At 35.5% G+C, this 10,534-nt stretch overlaps 1 long non-coding RNA gene across 1 annotated transcript in view; it reads left to right on the top strand.

The window, feature by feature from the left end:
* Positions 1 to 4,777: 4,777 nt before the first annotated feature.
* Positions 4,778 to 10,534, top strand: part of LOC309626552 — a 192,334-nt gene continuing 186,577 nt past the window's right edge. Inside the window, exon 1 of the long non-coding RNA XR_014243270.1 lies at positions 4,778 to 7,872. This is a non-coding gene — a long non-coding RNA (uncharacterized lncRNA). The remainder of the gene's footprint in view (positions 7,873 to 10,534) is intronic.

Below are 10,534 nucleotides of genomic sequence, written 5' to 3'. Positions count from 1 at the left end.
GTAAAATAGATACCTAGTGGGAAGCAGCCGCATAGCACAGCGAGATCAGTTTGGTGCTTTGTGACCACCTAGAGGGGTGGGATATGAGGGTGGGAGGGAGGCTCAAGAGGGAGGGGATGTGGGGATATATGTATACATATAGCTGATTCACTTTGTTATACCACAGAAATGAACTCAACATTGTAAAGCAATTATACTCCAAGAAAGATGTTAAAAATAAATAGAAAAATAAAAGCTTGCTAAAATAACAGCAATTAATGGCATTAGTATCTGACAGAGTCTATCATGTGTGATGATCAAAGCATTTTAAACTTTGGAGGATTAACAGTTTAAAATAAGATAGTTTAGCTGTTTTAATTGCCTAGTCAATTACCAATTATTTAAACTGGATAATTTATAAATCAGATTTATATCTAAACCTTTTTTCAGAGTTAAGCCAGGGATCTAGGATTTGCCACTTAAATCAAACAGTTCTATTTGGCTGCTCTTGTAAATGTGGAATCTTCCAAACCACAAGCTGCTTTTGGTGTTTAATAATTCTACAGGTAAAAAACCTGTGGCTATGTAACTATGTGAGAAACCATTGTATTCCTCATTTCTGCAAAATAGATGAAAGCTAAACAATTCCATATCCTTTTTTTGTCATATTAATTTACTCATTGGCAGTAAGTACATTTTCTGCCTTCTTGCTAAGTGTAATTCTCAAGGCTTAGAAACTAACTTCTTTTTTCATGGCACAAAAGGCCATGTCTTTTAGAAACCAATCACTAAGAGCAGATTGGTTGTCGCCTCCCCCCACAAGACTGATGAATCACAGTGAAGACAGCTTCACTGTAATCCATTACCTCCAACATAGCTCATAACATAATAAAAGCAAAAAGGAAAAATTAATGTCCTTTTCATGGATAAAATATTGCTAGGTGCATCATCATTTTTTTTTTTCTTACATTACACATTCCAAAGAGAAAAATGAAGTTGGAGTGGCATTGTATTCCAAAGTAATGCTAATGTATCTGCAATCAAGAAAGAAAAAAAGAGCCAAGATTTTTAAATTATAATTACAACCAACGCAGGTTGGGATTCTCACATTGAAATGTGTCTTGTGGAATAATAAAATAAAAAGTATTTCCTTTCATCACCATCAAAGTACTTACAGCTAAGGAATTTGCCATTAGATAAAAATTAGCAGTGAGACTGATTTCACTGTTTACATGATTAAGTGCCCTTGTGTGGTCTAATGTATGTTGGGAGATGCCTTAATCTCTGAAGGTCAGATGTTGAAAATACAAAGTAACAGTGAGGAAGAAGATAAAAGCTTTCTTGTGGCAAAAACATTTCAGAGGAAAAAAATATCTGGTAGTGACTATCATATTTATGGGACTAGAATCTATCCCTTAGTACCTTGTGAAGACTCAGAGACAAAATGCAGTTATTAAAATGAAGAATGTCTTCAAATCTTTACTGAGGATATATTCTCCACATGACATGAAACAATTGTCAGTTGATTCAATAACGTAGAAGTATATGTTATTGATCAGAAAGAGCAAGAAAAATACAACAGTGTATAGGTCTCTTCTTGCTTCTGTAACGAATTACCACAAACCGAGTGGGAAAAAACAATAGAAATGTATTCTATTACAGTACTGAAGGTCCAGAGTCTAAAATCAATGGGTCATCTGGGCTGTGTTCCTTCTGGAGTGTTCAGAGAGAAATCTTTTTCTTTGCCTATTTTAGTTTCTAGAGGCTGCCTGCATTTCTTGGCCTGTGGCCCCTTCCTCACGTTACTCCAACTTCTTCCTTCTCTCATCACATCTCCTACTTCCCATTGTCTCCTTCTTATAAGGACCATTCTGGTTATATTTAGGACCCACCCAGATAATCCAAGATAATCTTCCCATCTCAGGATCCTTAATCACATCTCCAAATACACGTTTGCTGTACTAAGTAACATATTTGTAGGTTCTAGAGATTAGGCAGTAGATATCTTTTGGGGGACATTATTTAGCCTACCATTAAACCACCAATGATAAATGCTAAGTGGTAAAATTATTTATGATTTATGTTCATTCATTCATTCATAAATTACTCATTCATCATTCTCAGTTCCTTCTACATGGAAAATATTGTGCCAGGTGGTAGAGATACAGAGAAAAAGTACAATTCCTACCCTAAGGAATGTAGTGTCTTATTTGAAGAAAAACAAACAGACAAAAAACTGAAATGTGATGGGTGAATGAGAAAACATGTAACTCAGACTGAGGGAAAGGAATATGTCAAGGAAGTCTTCTAGGAAGTATCAGGACTGACACGTGAAGAAAAAGTTGGAATCAGTCAGCAAAGTGATGGGGCACAGGCTGAGTTCAGGCAAAGACAATGGCATGAGAAAAAAAGTCTTCTTCATATTTTTAGTCACATGTTTTAATATTTCAGAGAAAACTATGAATAAAAGTTATAATAAATGTTAAGCAGCCATTTCCTTTTCCTCTACTGATCTGTAATGTTTAGTCTTACAGAAAAATGTATATCAGTTCCTGTCACCACCCATTGCTGATTAGACCATGACTGGACTTGAGGACAAGCAAACCTTTGCTGGCTAATAACTACTCAGGTTTTCTCTCTCATACGTTGAAACTAAGAGGGACATAGACTGAGGTTAGTTGATGGTAGGCTCTAAAGCTAAAACACTATGATTTAAAGCAGTGGTATACAAGAATCACCTGTAGAACTGTTTACAAATGTAAATTTAGAATATCATGGTATAGTTTTGTACCTTGAATTCCCACATAAAAATGGACAAAGTAACTAAACTGCAAAATCAAAACCACACAGAGAACATTTACAACAAAACTATGTGGTGAGATATCCCTACAAACCCCGATATGTCCACAGGTGGGGACAAATTACCAACAACCACAGGAATTTGTGTATTACTGACATGAGGTCTGACAGAAGCAAAGTGATGTTTGACCTGAAAATGAGAGAACACCAAATGACCAAAAGATAGTCCCTGGAATATGCAGCAGGCCAATTTGAGAAAAACAGCTAAAACTGAGGGGTTTTCCCCAACATTAGCAGGTGAGTGAATTCAGGGGGTGCCTGGCAAGATCATCAGAGGGGCGGAAGCAGTTTGTCCCATATGAGCTCGAACCTGACCCACTAGAGTTCCCTTCTAGAATAAGAATCCACATTAAGGAGAAGCAAAGAAAGGAAAAACATAAATAAAATAAATATAAACACACAAATAGAAGAAAAAGCTCTGTGAAGTTAGCTAGCTTGCTCTGTGAAGACAAGCTAACTAAACCACGACATTTTCTATAAGTTCAGGAAAAATTACTTAACAACAAAATGAGCAAAATATAAATATCAGACTCAAATTCCATACAAACCTCCACAGTTTACAAAAGAATTACAAGGAGAGTTTGTTAAAAATACAGATATCTGGCTCCTTTCCCAGGAGGTCTCAGCCATCAGTGATTCACCCGTAACATCTCCCCCCCGCCCACAAATATCCAAATTATTTCCTTTTTTATGTAAATATTCAAGTACTCCCTACCTTAATATCAACAATAAGTCTCTAACCACACTCTTTATGTGTACCTTACTGGTTTAATTCTCAAAAGGTAGCATTGTTTTCTACTTTTTTTTCTGTAAATTCATTGCATCCTACTACATTTATATGGACTATATTTATCCTCTTAAAAAAATGGTTTACTCCTCCAAATATGCCTTGGTCTATCTTAATGAAAAAATGTGAAAACAAAGGCATCAAGATTAACTCTAGTCTAGATTACGTTGTGAATGAAATGTATTTTTAAGCATATTGGAAGAAGTTAACAGTGACCCTAAATATATGTATATTAGCAGAGATGGAGTGAAAAATATTAAGTAACAGATGTAAGAAAACACATGACAACACTGATTAACCTGACATATTTTGACTATAAAGAACATAATAAAACATAAATGGAGTAAAGATAATTTCAGTTCCTAGGGTTTCAAACTTTCTATGACAAATAGCCTGTCACACTTACCTCCTAGGTGATGACTAAAAGCATATCATCACTTGAAAAATATTTTATTAAATTTTTTAGCTTATATTTTGGGATTTTATAGTTCAGCATGGCTTAGGTAGAGTGACATGAATTGTATATAATCTGAACATATTAAAACAAAGCACTGGAGAAATGGCAGGTTAATATGTAACCAAACAAAAAATTTTATCTGTAATAGTGTCAAATACATTTGTTACCTGGGAAATAGGCTAGATGTTAAAACCAAACAATGATATGAAGTGATGTTTCCAATACCTAAATTATGCACTGAGCTTGATGAAACTGAGCATGACAAACATTCAAAAAAGTATTCAAGAACTTGATGCATAAAACTGATTTCTTACTATTGTATTTCTTATTATATTCATTTTCATGAAAACTCCTAGAATTTCTGCAATTGCCACAAACAAAGGAAAATACAGCTTTCAGAAGACTCTACTTCATGTCAGATTTCTTATGTTCAAAATAAAGTTATAAAATAAATATAATAACATGAAATGTATAGAATCTTGTTAGAATAAACCTTATGCTGGTAATTTTCATTCATAGCAAATATGAGCGTCATCAGTCTTCTATGAAGGTCTTATCTACTATATTAATAAGTTTAAATGTACTAAGCATTATATCACAATCAGTACCTTTGACTCACGTCATACATTTAACCTACTGTGCCACTAAAATCCCCTGATTTACACACCCAATATGTAATCTGGAAGTCTAAATAAGAATGAACCCCAACATTGTCCAATGTTATCACATTTATACTTTACAACGTGGTGTAAAGGCGATTAGTCAGGTACTTTGATCAATATTTACAGGCAAATTTGTCCACTTTGGCTAATATCCTGAAAATAGCTGTTGACAATTTGTTTCTTTTTATGTTTATCCTTACTTTTCTATGATTTTAAGTGGAATGTTTAGGTTTTTCATTTCATATTTCTTTCACTCTTAATTTATAAACTCAAGGTAGAAAGTTGTGTTTAGTTTAATATTCCCTGAATTTAAATTGAGCTACAACCAGATTTAAAAAGTTATTTTATTTTCCTCCAATCTGAGAAATGTTGATACAATCTCTACATTTGGGGTAAAAAAGACTATAAAGATAAAATATAGATCCTGAGTACATTTTTTACCTGTAGCCCATAGGTTTATTTTTTCCCCAGGTTTAAAGTGAATATTTACTCGTCAAGATTCCTAAACAATTTATTAAATATCTTTCCTCCACATATAGAATTAACACCAGGATTTGTCAGGAAATCTAAATGAATTAAATGCATTACATAGGAACTGAACTAAATACACTGTGTCTGAAATCTGTTCATCATAAAATTTGAGTCTGGTACATAATTCCTTTCTGTCCTCCATTGCTGTACGTCCTTCCTTTAAGACTGGAACTGAGACCATAAATTGGCTAATACAACATAGCAGTCACTGTAATCCTCCAAAAGAAAAATAATTTATTTGATGACATACTTATTTGGATGATTACTTACTGGTAATTAGCATTTCTACATTATTTAAAAGGCAATCATTTTAAGTGGCAATACATATTAGGCTAGTAGAAAAAAGTTGAAGCAAAGCCCTCTATTTTGATCTCACAAAGTCATATCCAATACGACAAGAGAAGACATATCTGATTTGTCCCAATCAGACTTCATGGAATTATTTTTAAAAGTTTTCTGGTAAAGATGAACTTGGCTTATCATAGAAAGAAAGTTCTTTGAAATCTCTGCTAAACTCATTTTCTTTTGGGAAAAGTAAATTTCAAGGCATAATAGTGCAAGGAGTAAATTTTTCATTTATAGATTAATTATAGAACATTTATAGATTACTTGTGCTTAGTCTCTAATTTCTAATTTATTTTAAAGAACAAAAATTATGTTCATAATTTTACTTTGCCTAAATTTAACTGTACACCCTTGAATCACACCAGAATTAGGCAATTTGATTATCTTAATGGTTGTGTCTTAAAACCTGCACACTGGGACCAAAGGTGAGGATCTGCATATGTGAAGCTCCAACAAGTTCTGTGCACAAGGACTCTCCTCTTGGGAGTCCAGGGATCTGAGAAAGCAATTCTCCCTCAGAACAAGTTTTCAAATATTGTCTCAATAAGTAATTAAGAAAAACGGTGCTAAGTGGAGAGTGCATCTTCTTGAATTAATTCTGGGAGGTCTGAGTGTTCCTGGAGCCCTCTTGGGTATATGTCAGTGGTGGCAAATTGCTCAAACGTGAGTATTCCCTAATGTTATGGGAGCGGGGGTCAATCAAAGTTTCATCCTGCTTCACTTCCAGGATATTTCAGTCTGACACCAATGGAAGCATAATCGGAAGAGCCCATGGCTTGAGATCAAGGCATACATACTCTACTTTCCATGTGAGAAAGGCTCGAAGTGGTTTCTTGACTGTGTGGGTTAAAATCAGAGTAAGAGGGAGGAGGATCTGAAGGCTTTGCATCTCCCAGTGTACTTCTACCTCAGCTACAGACGCATGGCATCGGAGGACCAAACATGGGTTCCAAACTTTCAAACGGCATCTGTTTGCTTACCATTGCCTGCTGCAATCTTCTTTCTTGTTCTTTTCTTTTGTTTGTTTTTCATCTGAGTGATTTGTCTTTTTAATTTGTTCACTTCTGCCTGACAAGATTCAACAACTCACTCACTCTTTTCCACAGCTGCACACACAGCCTGCGTGAAGTGCGATATAAACCTGTGAATAGCCCGGATGTCTTTCATTACTCTGTCCTTGTTAAAAAAATAAATAAATAAAGTCATTACCATGCACTTTAATAATTGGCATAACTCTTAATATTTGGCACTGAAGGCACTTCGTACTCATGCTGGCTAATCTTGCCTACGTTGGGAATAGCGAAGGATTTCCTTTGATTCCATCTTCAATTTAGTCTAAAGAGAACTTTTACTAAAGCATGAGTGGAGTTGTTGGCTGTGGAGATGAAACTGCAGAGAAGGAAAAGGAGGTCAGGCTTGGGGAGAAAGCTGGTGAGCTGCTTGTGGAAAACCTCTCTGCGTGTTTCTGCTGTGTGTTTTGCCAGAATCTGTACCCACCAATAACTTTCTCTGATCTATAAGAATACTATGCAAACTGTCTTTACTAACTTTGCTTGCCTAGTTATAAAAACTAAAAAGTGTTGAAGAAGGCTAATGGTTTCAATTACTTGCAAAAATTCTGCGTTGTTGATTTGTGAGTCACCAATGCTAAAGGTTTCACCTCGTCTTACCTGTTCCAGCAAAAATCCTTCCTCAAATTTGTCACTTAAAAAGAGCAGTCCCCAAGTATAATCATGCTTAGGCTGGTGCTTCCATGAAGGGGGTCAATCTGGTTCTGGCAAAGAGGGCAAGGGGAAGCAAGTGAGATTCTGCCTGGCGTACATCTGTGCTTAGGACCCCCAATTTATGATGAAGGCGGACCTCAGAGAAGCGCTAACCCGGGGAACTGGGTGTGGGCCTTGGAGCACTCCCCATAGGTTTTAACATGTAGAGTCTAAAAAATGTATTCTATATTTTTAATATGTTTTATCAATTCAATATAAGATCCTTCAGATTTTTATAGAGATTTTAAAGCATTAAAATTTATTGTTCTAATTGTTATATAGATGTCATCTTCTATAATCTTATTTTATGCTCTTATTTTACTGTTTCCTTTTTTTTTTAAACATCTTTATTGGAGTATAATTGCTTTATAATGGTGTGTTAGTTTCTGCTTTATAACAAAGTGTATCAGTTATACATATACATATGTCCCCATATCTCTTCCCTCTTGCATCTCCCTCCCTCCTACCCTCCCTATCCCACCCCTCTAGGTGGTCACAAAGCACGTGCTGATCTCCCTGTGCTATGCAGCTGCTTCCCACTAGCTATCTATTTTACGTTTGGTAGTGTATATATGTCCATGCCACTCTCTTTGTCCCAGCTTACCCTTAACCCTCCCCGTATGCTCAAGTCCATTCTCTAGTAGGTCTGTGTCTCTATTCCCGTCTTGCCCCTAGTTTCTTCATGACCATTTTTTTCTAGATTCCATATATATGTGTTAGCATATGGTATTTATTTTTCTTTTTCTGACTTACTTCACTCTATATGACAGTCGCTAGGTACATCCACCTCACTACAAATAACTCAGTTTCGTTTCTTTTTATGGCTGAGTAATATTCCATTGTATATATGTGCCACATCTTCTTTCTCCATTCATCTGTCAATGGACACTTAGGTTGCTTCCATGTCCTGGCTATTGTAAATAGAGCTGCAATGAACATTTTGGTACATGACTCTTTTTGAATTATGGTTTTCTCAGAGTATATGCCCAGTAGTGGGACTGTGGGTTTGTATGGTAGTTCTATTTTTAGTTTTTTAAAGAACTTCCATACTGTTCTCCATAGTGGCTGTATCAATTTACATTCCCACGAACAGTGCAAGAGGGTTCCCTTTTCTCCACACCCTCTCCAGCATTTATTGTTTGTGGATTTTTTGATGATGGCCATTCTGACCGGTGTGAGATGATATCTCATTGTAGTTTTGATTTGCATTTCTCTAATGATTAATGATGTTGAGCATTTTTTTCATGTGTCTGTTGGCAATCTGTATATCTTCTTTGGAGAAATGTCTATTTAGATCTTCTGCCCATTTTTGGATTGGGTTGTTTGTTTATTTGATATTGAGCTGCATGAGCTGCTTGGAAATTTTGGAGATTAATCCTTTGTCAGTTGCTTCATTTGCAAATATTTTCTCCCATTCTGAGGGTTGTCTTTTTGTCTTGTTTATGGTTTCCTTTGCTGTGCAAAAGCTTTTAAGTTTCATTAGGTCCCATTTGTTTATTTGTGTTTTTATTTCCCTTTCTCTAGGAGGTGGGTCAAAAAGGATCTTGCTGTGATTTATGTCATAGAGTGTTCTGCCTAAGTTTTCCTCTAAGGGTTTGATAGTGTCTGGCCTTACATTTAGGTCTCTAATCCATTTTGAGTTTATTTTTGTGTATGGTGTTAGGGAGTGTTCTAATTTCATTCTTTTACATGTAGCTGTCCAGTTTTCCCAGCACCACTTATTGAAGAAGCTGTCTTTCCTCCACTGTATATTCTGGCCTCCTTTATCAAAGATAAGGTGACCATATGTGCGTGGGTTTATCTCTGGGCTTTCTATCCTGATCCATTGATCTATATTTCCGTTTTTATGCCAGTACCATACTGTCTTGATTACTGTTGCTTTGTAGTATAGTCTGAAGTCAGGGAGCTTGATTCCTCCACCTCCGTTTTTCTTTCTCAAGATTGCTTTGTCTATTCGGGGTCTTTTGTGTCTCCATACAAATTGTGAAATTTTTTGTTCTAGTTCTGTGAAAAATGCCAGTGGTAGTTTGATAGGGATTGCATTGGATCTGTAGATTGCTTTGGGTAGTATAGTCATTTTCACAATGTTGATTCTTCCAATACAAAAATATGGTATATCTCTCCATCTGTTTGTATCATCTTTAATTTCTTTCATCAGTGTCTTATAGTTTTCTGCATACAGGTATTTTGTCTCCTTAGGTAGGTTTATTCCTAGGTATTTTATTCTTTTTGTTGCAATGGTAAATGGGAGTGTTTTCTTAATTTCACTTTCAGATTTTTTATCATTAGTGTATAGGAATGCAAGAGATATCTGTGCATTAATTTTGTATCCTGCTACTTACCAAATTCATTGATTAGCTCTAGTAGTTTTCTGGTGGCATCTTTAGGATTCTTTATGTATAGTATCATGTCATCTGCAAATAGTGACAGCTTTACTTCTTCTTTTCCGATTTGGATTCCTTTTATTTCTTTTTCTTCTCTAATTGCTGTGGCTAAAACTTCCAAAACTATGTTGAATAATACTGGTGAGACTGGGCAACCTTGTCTTGTTCCTCATATTAGTGGAAATGGTTTCAGTATTTCATCATGGAGGATGATGTTGGCTGTGGGTTTGTCATATATGGCCTTTATTATGTTGAGGAAATTTCCTTCTATGCCTACTTTCTGGAGGGTTTTTATCATAAATTGGTGTTGAATTTTGTCAAAAGCTTTCTCTGCATCTATTGATATGATCATATGGTTTTTATCCTTCTATTTGTTAATATGGTGTATCACATTGATTGATTTGCATATATTGAAGAATCCTTTCATTCCTGAGATAAACCCCACTTGATCATGGTGTATGATCCTTTTAATGTGCTGTTGGATTCTGTTTGCGAGTATTTTGTTGAGGATTTTTGCATCTACATTCATCAGTGATATTGGCCTGTAGTTTTCTTTCTTTGTGACATCTTTGATTTTGGTATCAGGGTGATGGTAGTCTCATAGAATGAGTTTGGGAGTGTTCCTCCCTCTGCTATATTTTGGAAGAGTTTGAGAAGGATAGGTGTTAGCTCTTCTCTAACGGTTTGATAGAATTCACCTGTGAAGCCATCTGGTCCTGGGTTTTTGTTTGTTAGAAGATATTTAATCACAGTTTCAATTTCATTAC

The sequence above is a fragment of the Balaenoptera borealis genome (genome assembly GCF_965194805.1).
Source record: "Balaenoptera borealis genome assembly, chromosome: 1".
Lineage (NCBI taxonomy): Eukaryota > Metazoa > Chordata > Mammalia > Artiodactyla > Balaenopteridae > Balaenoptera > Balaenoptera borealis.
This window is presented reverse-complemented; position numbering and strand designations above follow the sequence as displayed.